Source organism: Bos taurus, chromosome 19 (genome assembly GCF_002263795.3).
Source record: "Bos taurus isolate L1 Dominette 01449 registration number 42190680 breed Hereford chromosome 19, ARS-UCD2.0, whole genome shotgun sequence".
In the NCBI taxonomy this organism is placed as follows: Eukaryota; Metazoa; Chordata; class Mammalia; order Artiodactyla; family Bovidae; genus Bos; species Bos taurus.
In genome coordinates, this window is record NC_037346.1 from 20,189,526 (window position 1) to 20,209,877 (window position 20,352).

The 20,352-nt window shown below is 40.1% G+C and overlaps 1 protein-coding gene across 3 annotated transcripts in view; it reads right to left on the minus strand.

Moving 5' to 3' along the window:
• FAM222B (family with sequence similarity 222 member B) overlaps nucleotides 1–20,352 on the minus strand; it is a 54,945-nt gene that overhangs the window by 15,899 nt on the left and 18,694 nt on the right. The gene's annotated exons all lie outside the window — the stretch shown is intronic.

Below are 20,352 nucleotides of genomic sequence, written 5' to 3' on the forward strand. Positions count from 1 at the left end.
TTATTTCATCTAAGGACCCAAGTGCTTGCTTTCTCCTGAATTTGTTATTCAGGTCCCAAGAAAGTATTTGCCCTGGACATTCTAACCTTTCAACTTGAGCTTCTGAAGACTATCTTTTATTTATCCTTCCCAGTTACAGGGTCAGGACCAAGATTATTCATGTAACAGATGTTTAATAAATACTGCTGGCTCACATTCCAAAAGAATAGCATATACTTTAATCCCAGGGTCTGGAATTTATCTGAATTTAGGTCCTTGAAACACATGAATAACCGAAGTGCCAAAAAGTGTCTGGGCTGGTGTGTACACAGGTGCCTTTACTCTGGGAATGAGAGAGCAGAAGAGACAAAAACTACCTAGGTGCTTAAAAAAAAAGGCCCAGGTACTACTACTGCATTGTATTGAAAAGTATCCGCTGGCTTCTGTACATTAATTACCATTAGGCAGAAATCAGTGCTCCTAAAAATGTGAAATGAAGGTTACAAGCTGCTAAATCAGAATTTGCAGTTTCTAGTCACTGCATGTAATAGCCTTCAGTTTCCTAACGGCTGTATCACTATAACTTAAGCTGAACCATTTTAGAAAGACTGACAACCTTTGTACTTAACCACATTCATAATCACAAGCAGAGCTGTCAGGTTGGTAGGATTCTACTCATAAGTACCTGGGACTGTGCACAGCAAAACAAAGAGATAATAAGAAATCGGAAGAAACCACTTCCTTGCAATAATACACAAATAATGGATTTTTTCCTTTTACAATTTCCTGTAGAAACCTGTGCCAAATCAGAAAGCTTTTGATTATTACTCAGATGAAATATAATTCAACAAATAACCTATAATTATGTGGCAATTTTTAATCTTCAAAGCCCTGCATCCCCCATGAGTTCACGAAAAGCTGCTAGAGAAGCACAGCTCTCACACTCAGGCGGGGAAACTGAGGCAACTGAGTTAAAAAAGGAAATCTGTAGGAAAGATATCAAAGTTGGGTGCGATTTTAAGGCTCAGAGTGTCTAAAAAGTCCTTTAATAGGCACTGACTGAGCTTAAAACAAGTCACACCATAGACAGGCATTTATTCCGATAAAATGAAAAAAGGCAGGTCCTCAGTATAGCTTCTGTAATCTTACAGATCAAAGCCACAACATGGAAAAAGAATTTTAAGAATGTAGCAGGCTGTTTAAAAACCTTGGCAAGCATGTGTTCAAAGAGCAGCTAAACACGCGGCTTATGCAGGCCCTTCCTCCTCCCTCTGCACGCAGGCCACGTTCTCCAGGGACTCGCTGGCCCAGAGGAGGCCTCTACGTCAATCTAGAGTCTGGCTTTCAAGTTTGAAGGGTGACGGGGATTTAAGAGACTTAAGGGCATTTAGAAAGCCTGCCACATTAAAAAAAAAAATTTATTTTACTGAAATATAGTTGATTTAAACGTTGTGTTACTTTCTGCTGTACACCAAAGTGATTCAGTTCTACATATATATACATTCTTTTTCATACTCTTTTCATTAGGACCCTGCTGTGTATCCATTCTATATATAATAATAGTTAGCATCTGCTAATCCCAAGCTCCCAATGCATCTCGCCGCCCACCCCCCCTCCCCACCTTGGTAACTGTAAGTCTGTTCTCTGTGTCTGATTCTGTTTCAGAAATAAGTTCATTTGTGTCATATTTCAGATCCGCATGTAAGTGACAGCGTATGGTATTTGTCTTTCGTTTCTTTTTTGGCTGTGCCACACAGCTTGTGGGACCCTCAGTTCCATGGTCAGGGATCAAACCCAGGCCGTGGCAGTGAAAGTCCAGAATCCTAACCACCAGGTCACCAGGGAACTCCCCTGCTCTTTCCCTTTCTGACTTATTTCACTTTGTAAGATAATCTCTAGGTCCAACTATGCTGCTACAAATGCCATTATTTCATTCTTTTTTATAAGCTGCTCCATTTCGAGCACAGAACTACAAGGTATTATTCTAAAACAAGTCTAAATGAGAGTGTTTGGGTCTGTGTGTGTTTCTTCACCCTGGTGCCCAGGTGTCTCCCTTTTCTGGGTCTAAACTGCATTACCCAAAGCTCACTGCTGTGTTTAGAAAATTTGAGAGAAATTTATAAACCCGTATTTTTGCTATGTACTGAGTAACATTGATTTATACTAAGAGGGTAGTTTGTCAAAACTGCAGAGAATGTTTTAATGCAATTTTGAACAGGTGTTGAAGAGTTATGAATGGAAGCAGGGAAGGAGACAGCAACAACATGTGAATGAGTGTGTGTTAGTGGAGTGAAGACACGAATTCCATCGCAATTGTTGGAGAAATGTAAGCAACTCCAAACACACAAGGAAATGGTACAACTATCTAATAATTAAAGAAATGTAAATTAAACAGATGACATTTTTTGCTTAAAAATTGACAAACATGTTTGAAAAAAAGTCTAAATCACACCGAGTCATGGATTCAGTGAAAAGTCACTAAAGTGAGATGCTAAATTGACACACTTCCTAAAAATAAGTTTTTTAAATACTCATACTCTTTGATATAATAATTATACTTCTAAAAAGCCTAACTTAAGGAAATAATCAGAAATGTAAACAAAGATTTACACACAACTCTCTTCACTACAGTATGGTTCATAATTGTGTGAAATCTCCAACAATCTAAATGTCCAAAGGCAAGGAAATCATTATATAAATTACGGGATATTCATCTAATGAAATTAGTATAAGCCTCCCAAATTAAATATATATCATTAAAGACTATCTAAAGACAAAAAATGCTTATAAGTGCTGGGTTTAAAGAGTACATATAATACATAAATATGGTATAATAATAATTTTGTAAAATTTATTATATAGACATGAAAATTATGAAGTCATTTGTATTTGACCACTAAATGCATTACAGCACTCTGTGGAGATGAATTCTCACTCCTGGACTATCTAGTTTAGGATATCATTCTACTCAGCTTTCATTTCTTGGATTATAAAACCAAGAGAGCCAAGGAAGTCAACAGAATTTAGGAAAAAACTGGGTGGCAAGGGCAGTCATTTTCTGGTAAGGTTTCAACAGCAGAAAATTCATATACAAAAAAGCGTCCAGTGCAGCTCGAATTACCCGAAGAAACCTGGATTAACAAGAGGCACAATGTCAAAGTGGCTACGAGACAAGACTGGGTTTGAATCAGAACTAGACAAGACTGAGCTCTCTGCTCCCTACCAGTTGTGTGACCCTGGGGGGAAAAACCTCATCTGTAAAATGTTTCCTACTTCATGGGATCATTTTAAGGACTAAATTAGTTTAATATACTCAAGTGTTTAGGACACCAGTGTGAACACTGTTCAAATGTTGGCTGATCTATCGTACAATCTATCAAAATCCAGGCCACTTTTTATTTTGCCACCAGAACTAAACCACCCTCTTAGACTCTATAGTTCTTTACACTTTGAAACATGTTTGCGTACATTATTTCACTTGAAACTGAAAGCAAGTTTTTAATCCAGATGGAATAAGTATCATCCCCTTTCCACAGATTAGGAAACCTAGGTTCAGAAAGGTGAGGTAACTTGTCCAGTGACACACAGCTGGGACGGTGAACCTCACACGACAGTCTCTGTCTTAACTCCCACACCTGTAGCTCATTCCATCAGGCAAATATTTTCTAATCCACAAGCTTAAAAAAAAAACCCCACAAGGTAACAGTTAAGAATGCTTATTGTTTCATGACTCTGTCCCAGCTATTGAAATTATGAGCGTATTTATTGGGATGCAGTCTTCATTGTGGGCACAAGGACGTTCAGAAAATGCTGCACCATATCACAGCTGCCGCTCAAGCCAATATTTATTGAGCACCTACCATAGCCCTCTTCCTACACTATTATATACAACAAAAACATACAAGTCTAGGCCATGGCTTTGTCTTTTAAGTGTAAATGTAATTATTGACTCTCCAATGGATTTGGGGAACGACCTGCTGCAGATCAGCTCTTCACTCTGCAACTCGATTAGACCTTTGCTAGTCTGACACTTCGGAAATGGCTTTCAGTGAAAACTCCTTTCAAAAAAAAGGACCGGGGGAACAACTATAACCAGAGTAAGACTGCATAAAGGCAAAGGAAAGCTTTAGGTTTGAGTGGTCAGACTTTTTCCCAGGAGAAACCTTTATCATTCACACTGAGGAAAAGTGTACCAGAGAATACTACAAGTAATGACCAACAGTTACCTCTCGTTCTCAAGCTACCCTTGTTCAGGAAACTCTTCCCCTCCTGTTCTCAGGCTCTTTCCTGAATGGGAGAAGTCAACCCTGACTAACTCTGAACACACTCTCAACTCATACCTTTTCTAAGTTGGTTTCCACTTTGACACTCACACTATGATGGAATCTGGGCATCACAGAGCCGACCAAGATCTCTGACAGGAAGCATTTCTCTGCTTTTTAAGGTGTTCCGAGTTCAAGGGTGAAAAGGAGCTCACGCTTTTTCATGGCTATGCATCTACTCTATCTACTGTGTATTTATTTGGTCTGTTACTTTCTTAGAACCAGTTCTCTGTACACAGTGCCTCGAGCTTATGTGCCTTAGGTTTCTAGTGTAGTTTCAGTATAAACTCAGGGCAGGCAGGGAATGTTAATGCTACAGTAAACATACTGCCCTTCACTGTATCTCTAGTCTGCTGCCATCCAGGGTTAGTGTGGCAACAGGCAGATATTAAGGTAACAGAACAAGGCATGACTGACACACTAATACGTTCTGTTCATTTAGGTCCTTCCTTCTGCCCCCACTCCCATATTCTGGCCTGGAGAATTCCATACACTGTGTAGTCCATGGGGTCCCAAAGAGCCAGACACGACTGAGCAACTTACACTTCTGCCCCAGCCTGAGTAGAGGAGTTTGAGGAATTCTAATGTATAACAACTTTGGGGGAGGGTTTCTACAGCCTTAGTGAAAATCAAAAGATCTTACCTTGCCATTTCACTGAGGCTCCATGGGGTCTCGAAGAGTTGGGACACAACTGAGAGACTTCACTTTCACTTTTCACTTTCATGCACTGGAGAAGGAAATGGCAACCCACTCCAGTGTTCTTGCCTGGAGAATCCCAGGGATGGAGAGCCTGGTGGGCTGCCGTCTCTGGGGTTGCACAGAGTCGGACACGACTGAAGCGACTTAGCAGCAGCAGCAGCAGCAGCAGCACTATCACCTGAAGCTTTATTCCACATACCCAAGGAATTACCAAGCTTCTGAAGCTCAAGGTGTCTCTGAAAGCAGGAGAGGCTGTTAAACCTCCAAAGGACCTAGGAACTGACAGCTTACTGAGGAAGAAGAGCAACCCTCCTCCCATGCCCTGTGAACTCCCACAGCTAGCTAATAAAACTCAGAATACTGGCTACAGCCATAGGAAGAAGGAAGGAGAGAGAGACAGTCCCTATCTGTGCTAGAAGAATACTTTAATAGTTGCTGCTAAGTTGCTTCAGTCGTGTCCAACTCTGTGCGACCCCATAGATGGCAGCCCATGGGATTTTCCAGGCAAGAGTACTGGAGTGGGTTGCCATCGCCTTCTCCAATGCATGGAAGTGAAAAGTGAAAGTGAAGTTGCTCAGTCATGTCCGACTCTTCACGACCCCATGGACTGCAGCCTACCAGGCTCCTCCGTCCATGGGATTTTCCAAGCAAGAGTACTGGAGTGGGATGCCAGTGCCTTCTCCATTAATAGCTAAACACCCACAAAAATAAGATTCTGAACTTAGCTTTAGGAGGCTTCCTCATTTCAGGAACTGCCTGGGAAACAAAACAAAAACTCACAATATAGTTCTTTAAATTTTTCAAGGACACAAGGTACCATAACTCATTCACAGATCAACCCATTAGCAGACTGGCCCTGAGAAATTCCATAATCATTCAGCACTGTTATTTGTCAGTGGGTGACTGGTTCTAACTGGTCAAATAAGTCTTATACCAAATATTAAGTCCCACCCAAACAGAACAATTGAACTCAAGATTACTTTAGCATTGAGTGAATCAGGAAAAATTATATAAATATATGGTTTATCTTACAGATATCCAAACAATCTGCCTTCCTTTTTCTCAGAGATACCTTCAAGAAATGGCTAACACTACCAACTGAACATCTTATCGACAGGGGCAGAAAACAAGTTCTCTTCTATTCCTGGTACATGCCTCCTTCACTCGGCACACCCATTCAAGGTCCTAATTTCTACTCTATCAACTTCTCGCTCTGAGGTCTCCCTCACCAACTAAGTGTCCTAACCAAATTTCACCCAGTTCCCTCTGTCAGGTCGTTTCAATTGGATAAGAAACAGAAGGTGCCCAGAGTGCAGAGTGAGGAGAGTGCCCACAAAGTTGCAAGTGGTGAGCCCTGACGTGGGGAGCCAGAACCCAAGTGGTGTGAGAGCACCCCAGCAGGGGCAGACGCAGTGACTACTTCTCATTCAACAGCAATGAGCCCCAACAGCGTCTGCTCAGATCTCGGCTTCTAATTACTAAATTCTCCACTAACAGGAACAAAGGCTTTTGGAGAAATGGCTGAGGCAGAGAAAGTACTAGATGAGTCTGGTACATATTACAGCGCAGGAAAGGAAGTGCTCAAAGAGTAACAGTGACATGTCAAAGAAGACAGAAGTGACAGGATGCTCAACTCGTGAGGGAAGCTCCAGAAAGAGAAGTTTACACAGCAGAAATCAGAGGGAACACAGAGCGGATACACTGAGTGAAGGAGGCATATACTAGGAATAGAGTAATTAGAGACTTGTTTTCTACCACTATTCATAAGATGTTAGTCTGGGTTAGTGCCAACCAACCCCTTGCAATAAAAAGACAGTAAATCACTTAGGCACCTTTCAGGTTAAACATATAGTTAAATATTTTTTCTTGATTTACTGGCAAAATCTGAGATAATCTGAATATCAAAACAAATAGAGATAGACTAAATTTAATAAAATGTAGTCAAAGTGAAAGTCGCTCAGTCGTGTCCAGCTCTTTGTGACCCCATGGACTATACAGTCCATGGAATTCTCCAGGCCAGAATACTGGAGTAGGTAGCTGTTCCTTCTCCAGGGGATTTTCCCAACCCAGGGATCGAACCCAGGTCTCCTGCATTGCAGGAGAATTCTTTACCAGCTGAGCCACAAGGGAAACCCAAGAATACTGGAGAGGGAAGCCTATCCCTTCTCCAGCGGATCTTCCCGACCTAGGAATCGAACCGGGGTCTCCTGCATTGCAGGCGGATTCTTTACCAACTGAGCTATGATAAGTTGACTAAAATAGGAAATCATGAGCCCATACTAATGTAAATAAACTAGTAAACTAAAAGGCTTAAAAGAAAATGTTTGCATAGTTTTGAACTGTCTCCTCCCAAAATATTAATTACAGAGCGAAGAGTAACTTTACACTGGAAATGCCTATAAGGAACCAGTTTAATCAAGTGATCAAACATTCTCAGTAATGAGACAAATAAAAACTCTGCATTTCTGAAAATTATGCAATGAAGAGCACAGCATCATTCCTGTGATATTCCTGTTGAAGATGTACAACCTAGATTAAACATGAAGAACCATTAAACAGTTCCAAACCGAGGACTTTATACAAAACAACTGCTGGTAGTTGTCAAAGTCGTGAACGTCAAAGGCGGCCTGAAAAACTGTTCCAGATTGAAGGAGACCAAGAAGACAGAAGAAATAAACGCAAGGTATGGTATTTTTTTGTAATAAAGAGCATTACTGGTACAACTAGTAACATTTGAGGGGGGTGCTGATAATTATATGATGGTAATGTTGTCACCATTAACTTCCTGATTCTGATGGCTGCATTGTGATAATGTTGGAGAATACTCTTTGCAAAAACTAAAGTATTCAGGGATGATGGAGAATCAAGTGAGCAACTTACTCTCAAATGATTCAAGGAAGAAAAATACTCTGTACTGTACTTGCAACTTTTCTATAAATTTGAGATTGTTTCTGAATTTTTTTATTATAATTGTTAAACAAACAAACCAAAAATAACCAAGATAGCAGTGCTGAAATCTGAAGGAGGGTAAGAGATCAAAAAGAAGAGCTGAAGAGAGTGGTCTGTTGGAAACCATTCTCGTTGTGTTTTAATGCAGGTGACTCAACTCTGAATTGGTGAGTACTGACACTGGGGTGCTTGCCATCTGGAATAGGTTTCCTGTATGTATCTTTCTGCCTCATCAACTTCTAATTTCTTTTCAATATTTATCCGAATAATACTTTCTCCTGTGTCTGCACTTAACAACTCTCTCCCAGCCTCAACTCTGTTCTGGCAGTCCTTCCCCTAAGTGGCATTCACGCAACTCTCCTACCCTGAAGATGGAGAATTTCTTTAGAAAGATTCCAAAAAAAATGTCTTATCCTAAAGGAGGCACTATTAATGATCCTCCTTTCTTCAGGCCTGGCATTCGCTAACATTCCCACCAAGTTCATGTTTTAATAAGTTTTTTCAAGGCCCTTCGTTCTAAACACATGTAACTCCCCTATGCTCCAAGGGAAAACCTTCTTAAACCTTTTGGAGTGGAACACAGTTTTAACACTCTTTCCTCCCACTATATAAAAAGTTTCAAATAACATCATAAGCTTTATCTCCAGACCTCCTGAAATGTAGCAACTATTACCAGCTTCTCCACTTTCACACCAATGGCAGCTGGCAGGCAGAGTCTTAGATATTCTACAGCAGAAAGGTTTTCAGTAACAATCAATGAAGAGCTTTGAAGCAGTACAAAGATGATGTTTATCACTCATCCTTTCCTCTTCTTTATTATTTAGGGTGATTATGGAAGTTTTGGAGGAGGAACAATTATATGGCAGCCTGTCTCCAAGCAGCCATGAACTTTCCTCCCTTATTTTTTTTCTGGCCGCGAGGCTTGTGGGATCTTAGTTCCCCATCAAGGGTTGAACCTAGACCCGTGGCAGTGAAAGTGCAGAGTCCTACCACTGGGCTGCCAGGGATCTGCCCTTCCCTTACTTTAACAAAAGCAGACTCTTAAAATGCACTCCTTGGCAATTTATCCTCAACAAAACTTTTATCCTAAGGCGACTGACGGGCCCTTGGGAAGAGAGCCTAGCAACAAAGGACACTGAGGTGAACGACGTTCAAAATGAAAGCCGTAGCAAGTCACCTGGAGACCCAGGAACAACCTGAGCTTGAATCAGCTTCAGTCTTCTCATGTTAAAGAGAGAAAATTTTGCTTACAAGCACATTCAGGGTAATTATCAAACAGCAATAGGGAAAAGGAAACAGCAAAGGAACTTCACCATCTTTAGAGAAAAACAAACGATTTTCTTTTGTTTCTTCCCTCTTTTTCTACATAGCAAGGACTGTTTCCAAATATATTATGCAACTTTCTATTAAAATCACAAATTCCTATAGAGCTTATTAAGAAACATATCCTCAGTGTCCTACTGATTTTAAAAGTGCTCAAAAGTTTTCTTCTGCACTCTGAAGAGAATTTCCAATGCAAACAGAGGACTAAAATGCACCTTGCCAATTACAGAAATCTTACAACAAGCACATACTGCTATGAATGACATTTAGTTCCATCTCAGTCTATTTTCCCAGGATAAGCAGCAATGAACTCAAGGGTATGATCTCAGAATATAAAAAGCCATTAAGGCTGTTCTTAATAGATTCTTTTAAAATATGATCCTACACAGCTCTTCAAAAGGACAGTATGCTTTAATTCTGAGATGGATTTTTACAATGCTTTGACCTCCTCTTTAAAAAAGTCTGGAAAAATAAGTAACTGCGGCGGGGGGAGGGGGAGTGCGAAATGTGTCACTCTGGTTATTAAAATCCATTAAATTCATACTTCAGCCTTAGGATAACTGCAGCCAAAAAACTGACTTGCAAGTAATTATCACCACTATCTGCAATAAAAGTTAATTGGACATAATTGAACTAACGCCCTAGTCAGAGGGAAGCTGCAACTGGCGAAGGGCCCATTCCTCCTGCTCCTTCAATCTGCAAATGAAACTGCTAATGCTAATTTGTGGACAAACAAGAAATTGCTCTCATGGCTTCCCCACTGCAAATCACGAGGCAATTCCAGCTAATGCCCAGGCATGTTAGGCCAAGAGAAAAATCATTAACCAATGCTTCCTTTGATAAAGATGGATTTTAACAATAACCAAGCCCATTAGGCTGAGAGTTGCTAAGAGTTGTTAAATTTCTCCTGGACGCCCTAAGTAAGGCACTGTGGCCTGATCTCCATACCCCAGCACCATGCTTGAGATGCTCCCTGTACCACCAGCATGTGGTAGTAAGACGAAGAGACATTATGCAAGGCCAGGAGCTGCTGCTACACAAATAATTTATCTTCTTGTAAGAGAATCCTTGGGTAATCTCATTTTTAGACAGGCAAATGGCATTGCTGATCTACTTCAACAGCAAAGATTAAATCGCTTCTGAATGAACTCTGGAATTGACAGATACCTGCTGCCCAACTTCCTGCCTTCAATTCTGGACAAGAACTGTGCCCTTTCCCCTGGAATTAGTATCAGGCCTTCTGCCTTTCAATTCTGTCTACACCCCAAGGGACTAAGACTCCTAGGGGTATTATGCAGTCTTAGGTAGCCACTCATAACAGAAGGGGAAATCTGTGGTCTTTATATCTACAATGACCTGTAAAGTGGGCAGAAGACAGTAACCTCCTGAGGTGACAGAAGGTAAAAGAGAAAAACAAGTACAAAGTGCTGTCTGCTTATTTTTTCTTAGGTGGCCAGGGCTCTATCCTGGCAAGGAGGTGGCTAATGACAGTTTTTAAAAGTTGCTATTACCAATTCTGTCTACTGTAGCAAGATACTTTAAGTTACAACAAAATCTTAGGAAATAAGACTGAATAATAGCTGTTATAGAAATACCCTACTCTTTACCAATTCCCACCCTCCCCCACCCCTTCAAAATCATAAGCAGCTCTCTCTGTGACAGACAGAGAAATTAATGCAATGAGAACCTTCCCTAAGGAAGCAGCTGGACCACCTGTACCCTTGGTACACTTTTCAATAGAAGTTATTTTGGAAGGTTGCAGTTTACTTCCTCTAGTCATCAAAATACAATATTTTCTGATTTGTGAAATATGAAAAGCCTAAGAACAGCTTGGCTAGGAGGTAAGAGAGGGACCCAGAAAATGTAATATGGATAATAAAGTGAAATAAGAGTTTAACCTGAACAAAAGAACACTTCCTAGGAATGTCATTCATTCCTTCATTTATTCACCAGGCCCCTCTGAGGCACCAGGCACTATGGCAGTAGTAGTACTATGTATTAGGAATACAAATATGGCAGACAAAATCCCTGATGAGATACGTGATTAATGTGATCATTTTACAAGGTATACAAATATCAAATTATGTTGGGGGACTTTCCTGGAAGTTCAATGGCTAACATTCCTTGCTCCCAATGCAGGAGAGAGCCCAGGTATGATCCTTGGTTAAGAGAACGAGATCCCACATGCCGCAACTAAGACCCGGTGCGGCCAAATAAATATATATTTTTTTAAAAAATCATTGTTGGACACCTGAAGCTAACATAACATTGTATTAACAACTATACCTCAAGAAAGGAAGGAAGAGAGGCAAGCAGGAATGAAGGGAGGAAGGAAATCAGAGTTGTTTCAAAATGAAAATAATGAAAAAAATACCTCCAGTAAACAATTATAAAGATGAGAGAAAACAATATGGGTCATTGAAGGCTGAGCAAAAATTTACTGGATTGAGACAGTTAGGCTACTCTAGACAGAGAAAACCAGCGTAATGAAAGGCATGCAGTTGTGAAACCAAACAACTTGTTTGGAGAACCACAAGTAGTCTGGGATAAGGAGGAGAGTATTGGGTGTATAGGCTAAACTTGGAAATGAGTCTGATGTGTTAAATTATGAAGAACCTTATATTTCATACTAGACGGAGAGAAGAGCAGATTAAAAGTAAATTAGCAGAAAAGCAGCCCTGACATCATATAGAGTAACTGTAATGATTAAATGAGATTATATTTATAAAGTGCTCAGTACAGTGTCTATGCTCAATGATGGTAGTTGTAACTATTATTAGCTAATGTCAGACTTTATCCTGAAACCACGGGAGATAGGAACAGGTTTTAAAGAGAGTAACATGATCAGATGTCTATTTTAAATAAATCTGCTGCAAGTGTGAAAGACAAATGGGAGATGGCACAAGTCAGTTAAGTGGCTACAGTGATTTCAAGGTGAGAAATGAAGATTTCAAATAAAGGTGTCACAGGAGGGCTGTCATACAAATGAAGGAGCAGCTTTATCTCTGAGCTCCAAAGATCAAAACTAGGTTAATAAATTAAAGTCTGAAGATAGGCAACTTTAGATGAACATAAACAATAACTTGAGCTTGTTCAACAGTGGCACAGCACTAGAAACGCTGAAGCAAAAGCAATGACCCATTCATTAAGAGTGACAGAACAAGAGTTATTTTCAATAGCTAAAAATCTGAACTAGATAACCACTAAATCCAACTTTCAGATTCCAAGAATCTAAATCACTTATGGGGACGATTTTGTAAAATCATTAGGCAACCCACTCCAGTATTCTTGCCTGGAGAATCCCAGGGACGGAGGAACCTGTTGGGTGCCGTCTATGGGGTCTGGGGTCGCACAGAGTCGGACACGACTGATGCGACTTAGCAGCAGCAGCATGTTAATGTCTATAGCTGGGTTACAATCATACTTTTAAAACTACTGTTACAAGAGTGAGACTGCCTCTGTCACTGATGGGGCCTATGACTAGTTAATAAATCAGGAGATGAAACAACAACAACAACAACAAAAATAAAATAAAATCATTAACAATTGCTTATGTTTGTAGAGAGGTATACAACTTTCCTGGAGAAGGCAACGGCACCCCACTCCAGTACTCCTGCCTGGAAAATCCCAAGGACGGAGGAGCCTGGTGGGCTGCAGTCCATGGGGTCGCTAGGAGTCGGACTCGACTGAGCGACTTCACTTTCACTTCTCACTTTCACGCATTGGAGAAGGAAATGGCAACCCACTCCAGTGTTCTTGCCTGGAGAATCCCAGGGACGACAGAGCCTGGTGGGCTGCCCTCTCTGGGGTTGCAGAGTCGGACACAACTGAAGCGACTTAGCAGCAGCAGCAGCAGCATACAACTTTCCAAGTGCTTTCATACTGATTCTCTCACTTGAGTTGCTCAAGTGCCCTGTGACATCAACTGGGCAGGAATCATTAGTGCCCATTTTCGCAAATAAACTAGGAAAAGCTAGTAAGTGCCTGGATACAACCAGATTTTCTCACTCCTGGCTTTGTGCTCTTTTCCAGTCTCACCATTGCCTCCAATATGGTACCAGTGCTGAAAAATCCATTCTGAGAAACCATCCTTCTTTGGTTACCTATTCCAATGTTTGTTCTTAGAATCAGTAAATTCTTCTGCATGTTTTATTTTCGTTGTTCAGAAGTTTCAGCCTATTTCTCTGCTCTCTTCAAGATGAATAAGAGTTAGTCATCTATCTTTATTCAATGTTCCTTCATATTTACATACTATAAGATGTCTATCATTTCTCTAATCTAGGATAACTAACCCTAATTATTAAAACTCAATTAATCCCAATTATTAAAACTCAATCCTTGAGTTTGTTCACAAATGTTATTTCCCTTAAAGCAGTTAAGTAATCCGATTCCTAATTTAATACTAGCTCCAGGAACATAACATTCTCTTCTTGTCATTCCAATTCTAATCCCTAGATATCTATTCTATTAAAGATTACCTCCTCCAATTATTTCATACCAATATTTATTGAGCACCTACTATGTAGCAAGGCATTGCTCCAGAAGCTGGGGCCTCAGCAATGAACAAAACAAACAAAAACTCCTGTCTTCATGATGCTTCCCTTTGTACATGAGGTCAAGCTGTAGGATCAGACAAAACAATAAATCGGTAAGGGACACAGACTATTAGAAGGTGAGAAATGCTATGAAAAAAAAAAACAAATGAAGCAGTGTAAGGGGATGAGGGGGACTGGATGGGGCAGCAGCTTTTAAACAGCATACGCAGCGTGTGGTCCTCACTGAAGAACCACAGTTTCTACCATGCTTTTTACCTGCTAGTTTCAGCACAAGGCAGCTTTTAATTATACAAGAGATTTTTTTTTTTTTTTAGCAATTAAACTGTAACTAAAATAGTTTTTCCCCCTCTCAAGTTTAACTCTTAGGCACTTGTACATTTAATAAAAAGCAATTTATCAACTTGTTTTGAAGAGTAAAGTTTTGTTTCTATAATGCTGAAATATTCTTCAAGAAATAATGTAAGAAAGTAACGGAAGCCCAAAGCCCAGCACTGTGCACACACATACAAAGACTGCTGCTGGGTGCAATGACTTTAATAAAGACTAGCATTTCCCTGGAGAAGGCCATGGCACCCCACTCCAGTACTCCTGCCTGGAAAATCCCATGGATGGAGGAGCCTGGAAGGCTGTAGTCCATGGGGTCGCTGAGGGTCGGACATGACTGAGCGACCTCACTTTCACTTTTCACTTTCATGAATTGGAGAAGGAAATGGCAACCCACTCCAGTGTTCTTGCCTGGAGAATCCCAGGGACGGGGGAGCCTGGTGGGCTGCCGTCTATGGGGTCTCGACTGACACACGACTTAGCAGCAGCAGCAGCACTTCCCTGCGTGAGCAATGGTAGGTACAGGGTTGGCCAAAAAGTTCATTTAGGTTTTCCATAACATCTTATAGGGAAATGAAATAACTTTCTGGCCAACTTGATACTTTTTTAACTAGTCATGGGGAGCTGAAAGATGAGCAGGTGGGATACACAGGAGGATGGAGGGAGTTGGTACAAACAGAATTTTAAAGATCTACAAAATTGGTGTGCAGCCTGGAGTGGCATCAGCCTCTCATTTCTAGGTGCACTAAGGAGTCTCCCCAGAACATACTATGAATGGTAAGAAAGACCGTTTTCAGTTGGGACATTTGTTCAGCTTGGAGAAGAAACCAAAATTCAAAAACATAGCTTATTGGAAAAGCAACCTGTTCCAACTTAACTTTCCCACAGACTGTGGAAATAGGCAAAGCACCTCTCTTAAGAGGGAAGGGTTCTTTCATCTCTCTGGGGAAATATCCTAACACAGTATCATACTCCAATCATAACATACCTCACAAGGATTGAATGAAGCCTAAATACTAAAATCCTCAGTAAAGGACTTTGGTGAATGCACAGTAACACCTGCCAGGACCAGTCAAAACCAAGATATAGAATCATCATTAATCCACCGGTCCCGCTTTCTGCTGAATGCAAGAGGTTCTAGGAGCATAAGATAAGCAAAAGCCAAACCAGTGCCTTCACAGTTACAAAACTAATGTGTTCATAATAATAAAACTGCTTTCAGCTGCATAGCTGGGTGATCCAGAAGGCCCATTCAGGAACCCAGGAAAAGGGCCTTTCCCACTGATACACTGTGACCTGGGATGAGCTGTCTTCAACTTCTCACAGTCTTGATACCCTTCCCTTTTAAAACAGATTAAGTCCTACCCTTTATATTGTAATTGATAAATGAAATGCCAATGATAGAGGTACTATAACTTCTGGGAGGAAAAAAAAATTAAGTTGTGACTAATAATTGCTTATGATTCGCCTCTGAAGCAACACCGATGCTGAGTAAATCACTCCAATTTCTGCAAGTGGCATAAAATCTGATTTTCTCTCAGATCAGCAACTGATCCTCAAAACCACTTTGCTGAGTGCGAAGTAGCAGCAATTGGTTATGAAACCTTGCCTTTTAAATCTACTGGAATATTCAGCTGATCTTCAACAACAACAAAAGCAAGGGGTGGGGGTGGGGAGGAGACATTTTCCAACCAAACAGCACTTAAAGCAATCCTCAGTTTTGAATTTATAATTTATAGTACTTCTTTGATCACAACCCAATGTGTACATGGATTTCAGCCAACAGCTCCGATCAGGAGAATCCACAGAGCCCAGTGTTAGAAGAGGGGTTTACTTTGGTAATAGTTCTTCTTTGAATGGACTACCTATAGCCTGTCCATATAGGATGAACGATTTGCGTAGCTGTGGGACAAGAAGACACCAACAAAGGAAACATGCCAGTGTCGCGGGTTAGTTTATCTACGATTTACCTGGAAAATCTCGGTTCTCCATAGGACCTTGGTATAATTAGGTCCTATAACAAAGGTCAAGTCTTAAAATACTAAAACAAACCATCTCAAGGAGACAAAACTGAGCTAAACCAAGCTGGTGGCAACCTCACCTACTTGGCTCTTGAATGATCAGACAAAGAAACATAATCAGTTTGTTCAACTGGAAAACTGCAGTTAAGAAGCAGAGGAAGTTAAAGCTATTGCTTAAAAATATGGCCTACGAATATCTTTGGACTTGTCTATGCTTTGCTTGTTTGCCTTTCTGCATGAATAATCAAGAACTAACTGTATTCTCTGATCAAGAATGAATCTTTAACTATTAGAGTTCTCCCTGTATGTTGGTAAAGGTGCCTCCTGCCCTTTCCAGCTAGGCTTACATGAAACAAACTCAGTCTATGACTAAACTTGATCTAATGAGCCAGTGTGGCTATCCCCGCTCCCTCTCCCCACCCATCCATCAGGACAAAATACAATAAAATTTCAATTTGGCCTTTCCTTTATCTCTCTCTCTATCATTCTTCCAGCATCTCATCTTGAACGTTCCTCCTTCTCTTGACTGATAATGGCATCTTGGGTCTTTGGATTCTCTTCACAAGTACAGAAATTAAAAACAGCTTCTCAGGGCAGAGATAGGAAACTTTCAATCATTTCAAATAGGGACCCTGGAAGGAGTTCTTGAAGAAGAGAATCAAACATACTAGAAATTCAGAGGAGGGAAGAATTCAGAGACCTTGGCTTTGGGTCTGGCTTCACTACTAAATCACTTTCTAAGTTATTTAGACATTCTTGAGGCATTAGTTTTCCCAACCTCAGAGAAATGCTGAGACCACTAAGAGACTGCTTACTTAATTCACTGGATGAAAACTAATCCAAAAGTAAAAATATTTATGTTAATACTGGAAAGGATTCTTGGGCTGAAGGAACTCTTGTCTTAACCTTTATGAGTTGTTATGTAATTATTCCCTACAACCCCACATTTAATTTCAAAGTATAATATGTACTCAAGGTACCAAATAATTCCTAATTCCTTTAAGCCAGGCTCAGCTTCTCTCTTCTATTACTATATATATTTACAGATAATGAAATCACTAATTAAGCAAAATTCTAAGATATGGCCAAACAAAAGGACTGTCCATTATTCACAGAATGCTAATACAGAGGACAAAGTTGGGGGAGGCAGCAAAGGCCTGGATTCTAAGAAAACAGATGAGCTATTTGGGTATTTGGCTTAAAAAAACAAAGCAAAAACAAAAAGATGGATTAATAGTTTATATCTAAAAGGCAACTCTATTTTGAATGGCTCTAACAATCCCATAATAAGCACAGTATCAAACACAGTCAGGGTAATTAATTCAGTGGACTCTTCCCCTTTCACCGCCAGATTGAACAGCTCTGAGGATAATCTCCTTCATTCTCCCAGGGCTCAGTTGGAAGATTCATTATTTATGCCCTCAATTGTTTACTCTGTCCTATTTTTCCATCCATCCAGGCCCAAGGGCAGTGTTATCACTGGCCTGTTTCCAAAATGAATCTATTAGTTCCCTGCCTTACTAGTTACAAACCCAGAGATAATCAAACAGTGGTTATCTTAACACTGGAGAGCAACCCCACCCCACCACTTGATCCAGGAGAGAAGTTAATGACAATGCTGACCCCGGTTACCCAAAGCTGTTATTTTAGATGGATGAAATGAAACACATTAGCTTTTCTAGTCTTTTTGTTTTTCTTTAACCACTGAGCAACATGTATGCACATCCAACAGGATTCTTGAAGAGCAGTACCATTAGAAAGACAGCTCTGGCCCTCACCAAGAGCAGACCTGTAAACTATGAAGGATTAAACTGATTGAGATGCACTTTGCCTAGCAACCATTCATTAGGAAGAGTTCAGTAACTCACCAGCAATCAATTCCCTGTCCTTATCTAAGCCATAAACAGATAACAGACTCCACCAAGTCCTCTACCCTCTGGATTCAGACAGCCAACAACTTCCTTAAAAGACTCAGCTTCCAAAAGTCAACCCTTGGAGGAGGGGGTTGTGCTTAAACACACACAAAATACTGTCTCAGACACCTGACTGACAAAGCTGAATCGCTAAAAACTACCACCAGTCACATCTCCATATGAATGCATTCATCGTCTCTAAATAAGTCTCCCACACTGCAGCATTCCTAGGTCTTTTTGCCTCTAATATTTTCTCACCTTGAGCAAGTCTTTCCTAGTTTCAAACCTGACAACACTCAAGCTGATTATCATGAGAATCAAACAACGCCAAGGGTCCAATCTTTTCCTTCACCTTCTCAAGGGGATCATTTTATACTTCAGATGTGAATGGGGGATTGGGCTTGAGTCTCCCTTTAGAGAGACCATGAAGTGCATAGGGCCCTCTTAAAAAAGAAAAAACACATCCTAAGCTGTGACTCACAGAAATAAGCAGGATAAAAACAGATTGCTAAAGAAAAATCAGCGAACTGAACCTTAACATCACCATGTCCCCTTAACTTAAGACATTATGGGATATCACGGCTTCATATAATTGTTTCCTCGCAAATGACCAAATCTGAATTTCCATCCTCCTTAAATGATACCTGGAGATCAGTATAGATATACACCTATCATTAGTTCTATACATAGCCTTTTGTCTCCTGGGGAAAATTCTTTGGGGAAATCACTGCACCATGCAAAATGTAGATTACACAAATCTGTCAAGAAAATAGGAATATAAAAACATTAAGTGAGCAAAGTGTAATGTAACTTTATAAAGCTGTATTAGCTGCTCACTCATGAGTAGACAAAAAAATAACACCTAGATATCAAATAGGAGGTTATTAGTAGAAGCATGTTGAAGTGGTGGTATATGCTTTAACATGGCCTCCAAGTGGATTTTGTCACTTTCTCAGGTTACCATATAGTTTAGACATCAAAGTGCACTTTGTTTTATACAATAGCTAGCTGCCAAAGCTTCAAAGTGATTTTTAACAGTTCATTCTCAGTAACAAGTTGGGTAAGACAACATCTGGGGTATTCTCTCTGCCTTTCAATTTAAATATGATTCATTGACTCTTAAGGGATAAATGAGTAATAAACTAAAAACCCAAAATCTAACAAAGGTTTACTATGAATCTACATTTTTTGCACAACTCTGTATTAAGGCTGCTTCAGATTAAAAAAAACAAAACTATAATAAGTTTCCTGATCCCTAGCAAGTTTCCACAATTGAACCGATTTCTTTTCCCATCATCCCTATTCTTTATCATATTTGCTTTTACCCCAAACTGCTCCTTATTGATTAGAGATAAAAATAAACCAATGCAAAGAAGAAACATTAATCCATCTTAAAACTAAAAGAGCTCCAGCATATCAATTCTATCCTCAAAACTGAACTCCATTTAGAACAATTTCTGGAAACTGAACCCGGATTACAAGAATGAACTCTCAACATTTCAATTAATATTTACCAAAGTGCTGCCAAAAAATTGACATTCATCCCTTCTGGCATTCTAGCTCTTTTCTAATCAACATTAGGATAAATCTGGTCCAAACACTTTTGCTGAAAATGCCCAGTTAAAGCAAGTTCACCATGAACAATGCCACTGAAAACACACAACACACACACACATCCTTTGTTGCCATCATAAATTTTGAGTTTTTCCTCTTCAACTGCTATCTTTCCTCTCTGTTAAAAACCGATAAAGAGGTTCCTGATTTTGGCTGAAGATGAACTGTCCTTCAGGAAGAAGGGATCCATAAGCTGTAGAAGCAAAGGAACTCAAAACATAAATATAAATTGTAATGATACAGCCACCTGAATTCATGAGGGGGTGCTTTAAAAAAATTAACGACTTAAACAAAATTCATCTGGATTTGTTCAAAGTTTGGTTTTTGACGACAGAAACTAATCCCTCTGAGAGTCTGTGAATGGGAAATATACAGATGGAGAAAAATATGAGACTTTTAAGTTTCAGTAACGGTAAGGGAAGTTTGCTTGCTCAAGCTAGGTTTCTCCAACAGGACTGAGTCCTACACAAAGCCGGTGACACTGTACTCGGGAGAGAGACTTTAGAAGAGTTAATCGCTAACTACTATCAGGATTTCCTTTAACCACCATCTGACGGAGGCTGATCCCTCTTTTCACTAGCACCTCCTTCATTTTCAGACTGTTTTTGCTGATTAAGGCAGTCCCAAGTAGGAAAATGGTGAAGACAGCCT